Below are 11,116 nucleotides of genomic sequence, written 5' to 3' on the forward strand. Positions count from 1 at the left end.
AGCGAGCGTTGACCTTGGACTTACTTGCTTCTGGTGTAGCTGGTGGAAGGATCTCTCCGCTTTGAGAGCCGATTCTAAGAGAGCGATTCTCTCTTGGGGCCTTCTTCTTATACCCGAAGGGGTTTTGCGCGCTTTTGGGTGGGCCTTGAACTTGGCCCCAATCAATTGGGCCAGATCTCGATCACTTGTATTGATCTTGACCAATAAAGGGGTGGGTGCCCTGATGGCTGGGTGTGTCCTAGGTGGCCGGTGGCCTGGCTTTGTTTGTGCTTTCGGTTTGGGGAACTGGCGCCGTGAGGTCTGGGGCCAGATCGGTTACTTGAGTATCTCCCTTTGTTCCCTGAGATGGGCTGTCAATATGCTAATGGACCGACAGTTTCAGTCTCGCCTGGGAGCTGCGGTTCCAATACACGTAGAGGCTCTGTGCCTGCCTGCTTTCTTAGCATTGTCCATAGTTCCCTGCAATCTTTGAAAACATCCATTTTGTATTCTGGAATTGACCATCCCAGATGGCTACACCGCCTATTCCTTACATTCGTCTGATAAGCTTCTGAAGCATTTACATCTTTCCTTAAATCTGGAGACCATATTTTACAAAATACTCTGTGGTCTCACTAATGTCTGTACAATTGAAGCCTATCCTCCCTACTTTTGTAATCAATTTCCCTCACAATAAACAATAACATTCTATTAGCTTTCCTTATTACTTGCTGTACCTGTATACCAGCCTTAAGTGATTCATGCACAAGACAATCCTTTTGAAACTAAGGGTCATGACCTGCGGTTGGGCCAGGGATAGGTGTCAGGAGGGTCGCAGAGCAATCGTTTGCCACTCTCCGAAAGTAGGAAAAAGTGCCCAATGGCCACGATCAACTTTCAAGAATGCCAGCCGTCCCGCACATGTGTACCCCCTCAGCCGGAACTAGCAGTGAGCAGGGCTGCAGCTCAGCAGGCCAGACTGCCTACTCCTGATGTCAGCACATTGTCCGAGGGTGAGATTGTTTTTACAAATCGATGTAGTCTCCCTACCAAAACCAGAAGCAGCGGCAGAGAGCAGGTCACGCACCCGTACACTGATATCATGTGCTCTGGGCACAAAATCACAGACGAGAGATTTGTCCATTTTGTAGCTGCCAGCAAGCAAGCAACAGGGCTGTGTGAAAAACTGAAGAAAGATAATTCTGTAATGAAGGAAGAGAGGGTCAGAGACACAAACAGGCCAGGATCTCACAATTGAATCGGCTAGAGAGAACTTCTCAGTAGAGTCCACGGCAGGACAAAGCAGTGCTGCTGTGAGTTATATCCAGAGCTCCAGGGCCTCTGGTGAACAATTAAGAAGGAACAAAATTGGGAACAAAGCAGTATAAAGATGATTTCAGGATGTATGGCCTTATTAATTTTGCCTTTGCAAATCAGAATGCAAAGCCCATGTGTATTATATTCTGGGAAGTACTGGCAAATGAAAGTTTAAAACCCTCAAAATATCAAAGGCATTTGAATAATAAGCATGGCGAGCGGGGTCGAAGGTTTTGATTTTTTCAAAGGATGCAGTGAGAACTTAAAGTGGCAGCTGTAGTCCTTAGCAGAAATGTAACATTGAATGACAAAGTAAGTGAGATCGTGAGGACCAAGCAGGCTCATTGTTGCATTAAAGATAAGCAATAACTGTGTTTCATGAAGGTCAGCCAGCAACAGTTGCTAAGGTCAGGCAGCGAGAGTTGTGAAGTTCGGACAGCATGGGTCGCGAAGGTCAGACGGCGTGGGTCGCGAAGGTCAGCATGGGTCCCTAAGGTCGAACGGTTGGTAAAAGTGAGTCCCAGGAAAGAAAGTTTGAAAAGCACTGCACTAGGCCACAGAGATCCTCCCACAATCTATCATCATTCAGACTATAAGCTTCTTTTTTATTCTTGTTGCAAAAATAGACAATTTCACATTTTCCCACATTATACTCCATGTGCCAGATATTTGCCCAATCACTTAACCTATTTGTGTCCCGTTGTTGTCTCCTTACGTCCTCTTCATACTTGTTTTCCTATCTCTTGATCATTTGGTGAATTCAGAAATCTTAATGTTTTCAGTATTGAATGTAAACCCTGATGTGTTTCTGTTTAAGGGTTGTTAAGTCTTTTGGATGTTAAAAGGAAAGCTTAAAGGATTACTTAGTGTTGTATTCTTTGGGGGTTATCTTTGAATTAATGGTTGCTAAGCTATTCACTGTTTGTTTTAAAAAGGTTAACTTGAGTTCATAGAATAAACATTGTTTTGTTTTAAAAAGAACTTTTCCATTTCTGAAGTACCACTCCTGTAGAGTGGGTCGAGTGCTCCCCATACCACAATCTAGTAAAGGTTGTTGGTCAGGTGAACTCCATGATACACTGTGGGGTTCTCTAAACCCTGATCCATCACAAATTGGGGGCTCATCCAGGATAAAAGTCTATCTATTCGATCGGCTTAGTGAACTTAAAGGCAGTGAGGGGTGAGCATATTGTGGTTGCTTTTCAGGTGTGGTATTTTAGTTTAAATGGGAGTGTGTTGTGGACAATGGCTCTTTCAGAGGCTCTGATGTTTTTGGTGGTGGAGATGGTCACACGCAGTACCTTATGGATAGAGACTAAAAGCAGACTGTTAGATTTGACAAAAACATTGCAGTTAACATGACCTGACAAAATGTGAAAAGATGAGTAATTATGGTGGTGGCTAAGCATTTAAAGTTGCCTGAGATACAGTCTGACTCATTAAAAATGGCAAAGATCCAGCTGCAGATTAAGTAACTTGAACATGAAAAAAAATTTAAGCAGCTTGAATATGCAATGAGAGGAAAAGAAAAGGAGAGAGAAGAAAAAAACAAAGAAAGAATAGTCCTAGCAGAACAAAAAGAAAAAGAAAGGGAGATACAGATCAGGGAAAAAGATAAAGAGAGAGAGTTTGAACTTCAGAAAAAGACCATGAAACATGATAGTCAGTTAAAATTGGCAGACGTAAAGGGAAACGGACAGTTGGATGATCGTGATGAGGATAGTGAAAAAGAGCATCTTAGTCGAAGGTGTGGTGGGGATCTATTTTAATATGTCCAAGCATTGCCAAGGTTTGACGAGAAGGAGGTAGAAGACTTTTTCATTTCATTTGAGAAGGTAGCTAAACAAATGAAATGGCCACAGGACATGTGGGTATTACTGATTCAAACAAAGCTGGTAGGTAGGGCTAGTGAAGAGTTTGCATCACTACCGGAGGAGGTATCTGGGACGTATGAGGAGGTGAAAAAATCCATCTTAGGTGCATAGGAACTAGTGCCTGAAGCCTACAGACAAAGATTTAGAAATTAAAGAAATAATTTGGTCAACATACATGGAGTTTGAAAGGCTCAAACAGAGTAATTTTGATAGGTGGATAAGGGCTTTGAAAATAGACCAAACGTATGAAGCTCTCAGAGAAATTATACTTTTGGAGGAGTTTAAAAATTTAATTCCTGATGTAGTGAGAACGCCTGTGGAAGAGCAGAGGGTTAAAACTGTGAGGTTAGCAGCCGAAATGGCAGATGATTATGAATTAGTTCATAATTCAATGCTTGGTTTCCGACATCAGTTTCAACCTGTGAGGGATAGAAACTGGGGATATGAGAAATACTAAAGAGGTAGAGGTAAAGGTGATCTGATGGGAGATAATAAGGAGAGTGTACCTCAGATTAAAAAAGAAATCCAGGAGGGTGGAAAAGAAATTAAAAGTTTCAAATGTTTTCACTGTAATAAACTAGGCCATGTAAAGTCACAGTGTTAGTGGTTGAAGAAAAGCACTGGGAAGGCTGATGTCGTAAAACAGGTTAAGACAGTGGGGGTTGTTAAAGTGGGAAAGGAAAGCTCAAGTGAAACGAAGGAGGAGCAAAAGATTGTACAGACTGATCGAGAGGTGATTGATAAGAAGGTGCCAGATCTCTTTAACGAATTTACTTGTGTGGGTAAAGTTTACTCGTGTATCAGGAGGAGTAGGTAAAGAAATCACAATTTTAAGAGAAACGGGAGCTAGTCAATCTTGAATGGTAAGAGATGAGGTGTTCTGTAGTTTGGGAAGAATAGTGCCAGGAAAGGTGGTAATATGTGGAATTCAGGGTGAGAGGAGTGGCATTCCATTATATAAGGTAAGGTTGGAAAGTCCAGTGAAGAGTGGTGAAGTGATAGAAGGAGTAATAGAGAAATTATCTTATCCAGGAATACAGTTTATCTTGGGTAATGATATAGCTGGATATAGCTGGTGGGAGTGATGCCTACTGTGGTTGATAAGCCAGTGGAAAATCAGTCAACTGAAGTGTTGAAGGACGAATATCCTGGGATTTTTCCGGATTGTGTAGTAACAAGGTCGCAAAGTCACAGGTTAAGACAAGAGGAGAAATCAAAGAGTGAAGATGAAGTTGAAGTGCAATTATCAGAAACGATTTTTGATCAGATGGTTGAAAAAGAACAAGAACAGGTGGAGGATGAGGTGGATATTTTTAGTTCAGGAAAATTGGCAGAGTTACAACAGAAAGATGTTGAAATAAAACAAATATATCAGAAAGCATATACGGAAGAGGAATCTGAGAGTATACCAGAGTGTTATTACCGTAAAAATGATGTCTTGATGAGAAAATGGAGACCTGTACATATGCAGGCGGATGAAAAGTGGGCTGAAGTTCATCAAGTAGTATTGCCGGTAGGGTATAGAAAGGAGGTGTTGCGAGTTGCACATGAGGTACCAGTGGGAGGTCATTTGGGAATAAGGAAAACTCAAGCTAAAATCCAGAAACATTTATATTGGCCTGGACTCCCTAAAGATGTCGTTAAATTTTGTCAATCATGTCACACATGTCAAGTGATAGGGAAACCTCAAGCAGTGATAAAACCAGCGCCCTTAATACCCATTCCAGCATTTGACTAACCTTTTACAAGGGTCCTAATTGATTGTGTAGGACAGCTTCCTAAAACAAAAAGTGGGAATCGTATCTTTTGACTATAATGGATGTGTCTACTAGGTGTCCAGAGGCCATTCCAGTACGTAATATTACAGCTAAAAGGATTGTGGAGGAGTTACTTAAATTCTTTACTAGATATGGACTACCCACAGAAATTCAATCGGATCAAGGATCGAATTTTATCTCAAAGTTATTCAAAGAAGTTATGGATAGCTTAGGAATAAAACAATTTAAATCAACTGCGTACCATCCAGAATCGCAGGGAGCATTAGAAAGGTGGCATCAGACATTAAAGACAATGTTGAAGGCGTATTGTCAAGATTATCCAGAGGATTGGGATAAAGGAATCCCAGTCGTATTGTTTGCAATTAGTGACGCACCTAATGGGTCTACCAAATTTAGTCCTTTTGAACTAATTTTTGGTGATGAGGTAAGAGGACAACTTAAATTGATTAAGGAAAAATTGGTGGGTGAGGAATTGGAAATTACACTATTGGATTACGTGTCAAATTTTAGGGAACAATTAAATAGAGCAGGTGAATTGGCTGGACAACATTTGAAAGTTGCACAAAATGTGATGAAATGGGTAGCGGACAAGAAATCCAAAGTTCATAGTTTTGCCAGTGGGGATAAAGTTTTAGTGTTGTTACCAGTGGTAGGTGAACCTTTAAAAGCTAGGTTTTGTGGACCTTATCAGATTGAAAGGAAATTAAGTGAGGTGAATTATGTGATTAAAAACACCAGATAGAAGGAAGACTCACCGAGTGTATCATGTGAACATGCTTAAAAGGTACTTTGAAAGGGAAGGAGAGAAAAAGGAGGAGGTTTTAATAATTCTAGCTCAAAGTGACGAACCAAATCCAGATGACTGTGAATTTGACATACCTCAAATTAAATTGGAAAATGAGGATGTTCTTAAAAATTGGGATAGATTATTGAGTAACCTTCCAGAGGAAAAACGAACTGACCTGAAAGAGTTATTGATATCATATGGGCAAGTTTGTGGAGATAAATTGGGAAGTACTAAAATGGCTATACATGATGTAGATGTGGGAAATGCCATTCCAATCAAACAACATCCATATAGACTTAATCCTTTAAAATTGGCACAGGTTAACAAAAAGATTGAAAGTATGCTTAAAAATGGCAGCCAATGGAGCTCACCCATAGTGATGGTACCTAAACCAGATGGTACAGAATAGTTGTGTGTGGACTAAAGAAAGGTTAATGCAGTTACAAGAATGGACTCTTATCCTATCCCACGTTTGGAGGATTGCATTGAGAAAGTGGGAAAGTCCGCTTTTATTTCCAAATTGGATTTACTTAAAGGTCACTGGCAGGTACCTTTATCCGAAAGGGCGAAGGAGATTTCAGCTTTTGTGACTCCAGATGGTATATACCAATTCAAAGTTATGCCATTTGGCATGAAAAACACCCCAGCCACATTTCAATGGTTAACTAACATAGTTGTTTCAGGATTACCCAATTGTGCGGTATACATCAACGATCTGGTAATTTTCAGCCAGACATGGAAAGACCATTTGAAACATCTGATGGAGTTATTCAATCAACTTCAGGAGGCGGGTTTGGTGATAAACCTCGCCAAAAGTGAATTTGGAAAAGCCCAAGTCACTTTCCTTGAGGAGTTTTCGATACCCTCGAGACAAAGGGAAATTATGCGATTTCTTGGCATGAGTGGATTTAACCGAACATTTGTGAAAAAGTTTTGTAGCGTGATTGCTCCACTGATGGACTTGCTGAAGAAACTTCAAAAATTTCAACAGACAGCGGACTTTCGACAGGCATTTGACTGCCTGAAAGCTGTGATAACCAATGCTCCTGTGTTGGAAAATTGCAAGGGGCTCTGTGATCAGATTGAACTAAAGTATCTGACTTGAAAGAGAAATGCCGAGGCGTAGAGAAGTGGACGGATCGTGCAGAGGCCTTCTTGTTCAAAGAGACTGTCAAATGAGAAGCATTTCAGTTGGAGGAAGAAGAACGGAAAAAAATGGACTATATTATTATACCTGTTTGCGTGTGTTGTTCTTTGAAACGATAAAATATATTTACTGTGTGCATTTCTTAAAGGATGGTGAAAAGGTGAAAAATGAAACCATCTTGAAATTGATGGGGTTTTTTTTCTTGGGGGAAGGTGTCATGAGAATGTCGCTTTAAGAAATGTTTGGCTGCTCATGTTACTGCAGTGATGTCAGAGTGTGGGTAGAGCTGAGCTCTGGTTCTGCTTTTTAGTTTCGTTTTGAGAAAAGCTTGGGTGTGTCTGTCTTTTTGGTTTCGTTTTTTAAGTGTGTTGCAGCTCAAGTCAGCCAAAGCAGCTGTATTGTTGAGCTCTCTCTGCCATGAAGGACTATCCCTTGATCATTTGGTGAATTCAGAAATGTAAATGTTTTCAGTATTGAATGTAAACCCTGATGTGCTTCTGTTTGAAGGTTTGTTAAGTCTGTTGGACGTTAAAAGGAAAGCTTAAAAGATTACTTAGTGCTGTATTCTTTGGGGGTTATCTTTGAACTAATGGTTGCTAAGATATTCACTGTTTGTTTTAAAAGGTTAACTTGAGTTTATAGAATAAACATTGTTTTGTTTTAAAAAGAACTTTTCCATTTCTAAAGTACCACCACTCTAGAGTGGGCCATGTGCTCCCCATACCACAATCTATTAAAAGTTGTGGGTCAGGTGAACTCCATGATACACTTTGGGGTTCTCTAAACCTTGACCCATAACAATACCTTAAGTCTCTTCATCCAACTCAGTTATATAAATTGAAAAAGGTTGAAGCCCCAGCTCTGATCACTGTGGTACACCATGTGTTACACCCCACTAACCATAAGATAACCCATTTATGTCAACTCTGTTGCCTGTTAGCTAGACAATCTTCTCTCCATGCCAATATGTTATCCCGTACACCATGAGCTTTTATTTTTGCCAATAACCTTTGATGTGGCCCCTGAGCAAATGTCCTCTGGAAATTTAAGAACAGTACATCCAGCAGTTCCCCTTTAGACACAGCACATGCGACTCCTTCAAAGAGCTCCAATAAATTGGATAAACATGACTTCCTTTTCACAAAACCAGGTTGACTCTATCGGATTGGCTTGAATCTTTCTCAGTGCCCAATAACATTCTTAATGACAGCTTCTGACATTTTCGCAATGAAACATATTAGTTTAACTGGCCTATAATTTCCTGTTTTCTGTCTCCCTCCCTTTTAAATAAACGTTTGAAACAATGTACATCAAGGAGAAAATAACTGATAGTTGTGACTGTTGTGATAAACTAAGCAGTCGTGCACGGTGAGCTTCCAACTTATTACTGTCCATTGAAACCTTCTTCCCTGATTATTAATCTGCCAGAGAGACACCTATTTAAATACATCCCAGGAGATGTGTGTACTGGAGCTTGTTTGGGCTTGGATCCTTCTTGAATAATGTTGGACTCAAATGATTGAAATAGAATATGCTTTATTGTGAGTGAATCTTTCTTTGAAAAAAATCCTTGCACATTACGAGAGAATATTTAAAAGTAAATTCCACGTTAAAAAACCCCTAACTCAGGATTGTTGGATACAAGGAATGTGCAATGCACTGACTAATATTTCTTTCCTTGGGGCTGGTTGAGCACAGTGGGCTAAACAGTTGTCTTGTAATGCAGAACAAGACCAGCAGCGCGGGTTCAATTCCCATACCGGCCTCCCCGAACAAGTGCCGGAATGTGGCGACTGGGGGCTTATCACAGTAACTTCATTGAAGCCGACTTGTGACAATAAGCTATTATTATTATTATTGACATGTTGTTTCCATTTTGGCAGGTGACAGGAAAACAATGAAAATCAAGGAAGTTCCTGCTGCTCCATAGAAAATGATCATTGAAATACAATCAAAGAAAACAGTTCTTAAAAAATCCAGAGATGAAAATTAGACTATTCTTAGTAAGAAGGTCTTGAGTTCCTACATTTTTAATCTTAATCAAAATCTCCCCTGCAGTGATTTATTTCAGTTTGTTTAAGTGTAAAACTCCTGAATTATTTATTCCTCTATTAATTACCTCATAAATTCAAAAACCCCAGTAATTTACCTCCTGTACTGTATTTGAATGGTGCTACCCTCTACTTTGGGCTATCTGTGACTGTCAGCGCCACAACGAGGACATAAAGCTTCAGCACCATTTGTGAGCAGAGTTACATCGGGGAAACCTGAGCTCTGAGTTAAATGGAAAATATTTCCAAAAGGATCCATTGCTGTTTCTGATTGGTAAAATTACAATGTTGTTTTGAATGGTTCGACTCCCTTTAAATCCTATCGCTCTTTAAGGGTGACTGATTTATTTTAATACATTTTAGAATAAGGGAAATCTGACAAGTGAAGCAAATATTTCAAAGATGTTGCCCTGGTGGAATATATTTTGTTTTCAACTGTTATGAACTGTGATAAAAAGCATATAATCATTTATGTTCCAAAACATTAAAAAATTAAAATTGATTGAATTGCAAATGATGCGTGTGTGAATGGATTTATATCTGCAGATTATATGATGACATTTCTGAACCTTTTACACAGAAATGTTTGTAAGTCTACATGACAGTTTTGTCATTTGGTGAAGCATTTTCAATGGTTTCACAGGGGCTCCAATGAAGACCTGAGGCGCGATTCAAACACCGCATCACGCCCGGCCCGGAGCCGGCTCTGACGCCGAATAGCGGGCGAAGCCCAAATCGACCTTTGTGCCGGACGCGATACCTTGTGCGAGTTACATGACTTACTATGCCCGGCGCAATCTGAATCTCACCCTCGCTGGGCGTGATCATATTGAAATGAGCTAAGACGAATCAGGTCCAACAAAACACTCAGTGGTTACTGGATATGTGCTTGGACCGGCATTCCACATCTTGTACATGCACTCCAGGCTTGGTGAGAGGGGAACAAGACAATTAGATCACTGTCCAGGTGTCACTTCTCATCCAGGATTGAGGGAGGCTGATATCACACACTGACATGGCGGTGAAGGAATACTGGCAAGTCAATCCAGTGTCTCGGGATTCCAAGGGTTTCCTGCCTCTCCGCTTCCCATTTTGGAATATCCAGCCTTTTACGTGAGGCTGAGATCCTCAGCAGGCTGGAGCCCCCCCAGGCCTCAAATATCATAGGATGACAGCGATGGTCATCTCAGACAATAGAGGGCAGTGCAGCCAGCAGGCTCCAGAAGTAATTTCGTACAAAATAGGGATATGGTATATTTGAACAAATTCTATAACTAACACAGGATTAAAATATACGGGCAGCACGGTGGCGTAGTGGGTTAGCCCTGTTGCCTCACGGCGCCAAGGTCCCAGGTTCAATCCTGGCTCTGGGTCACTGTCCATGTGGCGGTTGCACAGTCTCCCCGTGTTTGCGTGGGTTTCGCCCCCAAAATGCAAAATATGTGCAGGATAGGTGGATTTGCCACACGCAATTGCCCCTTAATTGGAAAAAATGAATTGGATATTCCAAATTCTTTTTAAAATGTGGGGGCGATTCTCCGATATTGAGGCCAAGTGTTCGCGTCGTCATCAACGCCCAAGAACCCTTACGCGGCGCCAAATGGGCACCGCGCCAACCCGCGCATGCGCAGTAGGGGCAGCCCAAACCTGCGCATGCGCAGTTTGGCCACGCCATACTGCGCATGTGCAGGGAACGTCTTACGCACACTGGCCCTCACCAACATGGAGCCGGTGTTCTGGGGCCGCGCGCGGAAGGAGATAGGCCTGGGGGGGGAGGCCGGCCCGCCGATCGGTGGGCCGTGATCGTGGGCCAGACCCCATCGGAGGCAACCCCGATGAACGAGCCCCCCCCCCCCACAGGCCGCCCCCCCAGCGTTCCCACAGAGTTCCCGCCGGCAGCGACCAGGGGTGGATGGCGCCGGCGGGAACCTTACGTGTCGTCACGGCCGCTTGGCCCATCCGGCCGGAGAATCGCCGCTTGCCGGTTCTCCGAGCGGCCCGGTGCTAATCGCGCACCGCTGGTTTCTGGAGGGTGGGAAAATCGCGTGTGGGGGTTGGGGCGGCGTGGTACAATTCGCACGGTGCCCCGGCAATTTTCCCACCCGGCGTAGGGGGGAGAATAGCGCTCAGTATATATTATACATCACACAAGAACATAGCTCACAATAATCCTCAAAAAATGC

General features: G+C 42.2%; 1 protein-coding gene across 1 annotated transcript in view; it reads left to right on the forward strand.

Annotated features, from left to right (window-relative positions):
• The window catches only part of LOC140425116 (kappaPI-actitoxin-Avd3b-like), a 60,988-nt gene extending 51,541 nt beyond the window's left edge, over window positions 1-9,447 (forward strand). Inside the window, exon 4 of the mRNA XM_072509030.1 lies at window positions 8,766-9,447. The gene's annotated coding sequence lies outside the window, so the exon portion shown is untranslated. The remainder of the gene's footprint in view (window positions 1-8,765) is intronic.
• The last annotated feature ends 1,669 nt before the right edge of the window (window positions 9,448-11,116 follow it).

This window comes from Scyliorhinus torazame, chromosome 6 (assembly GCF_047496885.1).
Source record: "Scyliorhinus torazame isolate Kashiwa2021f chromosome 6, sScyTor2.1, whole genome shotgun sequence".
NCBI classification, from domain to species: domain Eukaryota; kingdom Metazoa; phylum Chordata; class Chondrichthyes; order Carcharhiniformes; family Scyliorhinidae; genus Scyliorhinus; species Scyliorhinus torazame.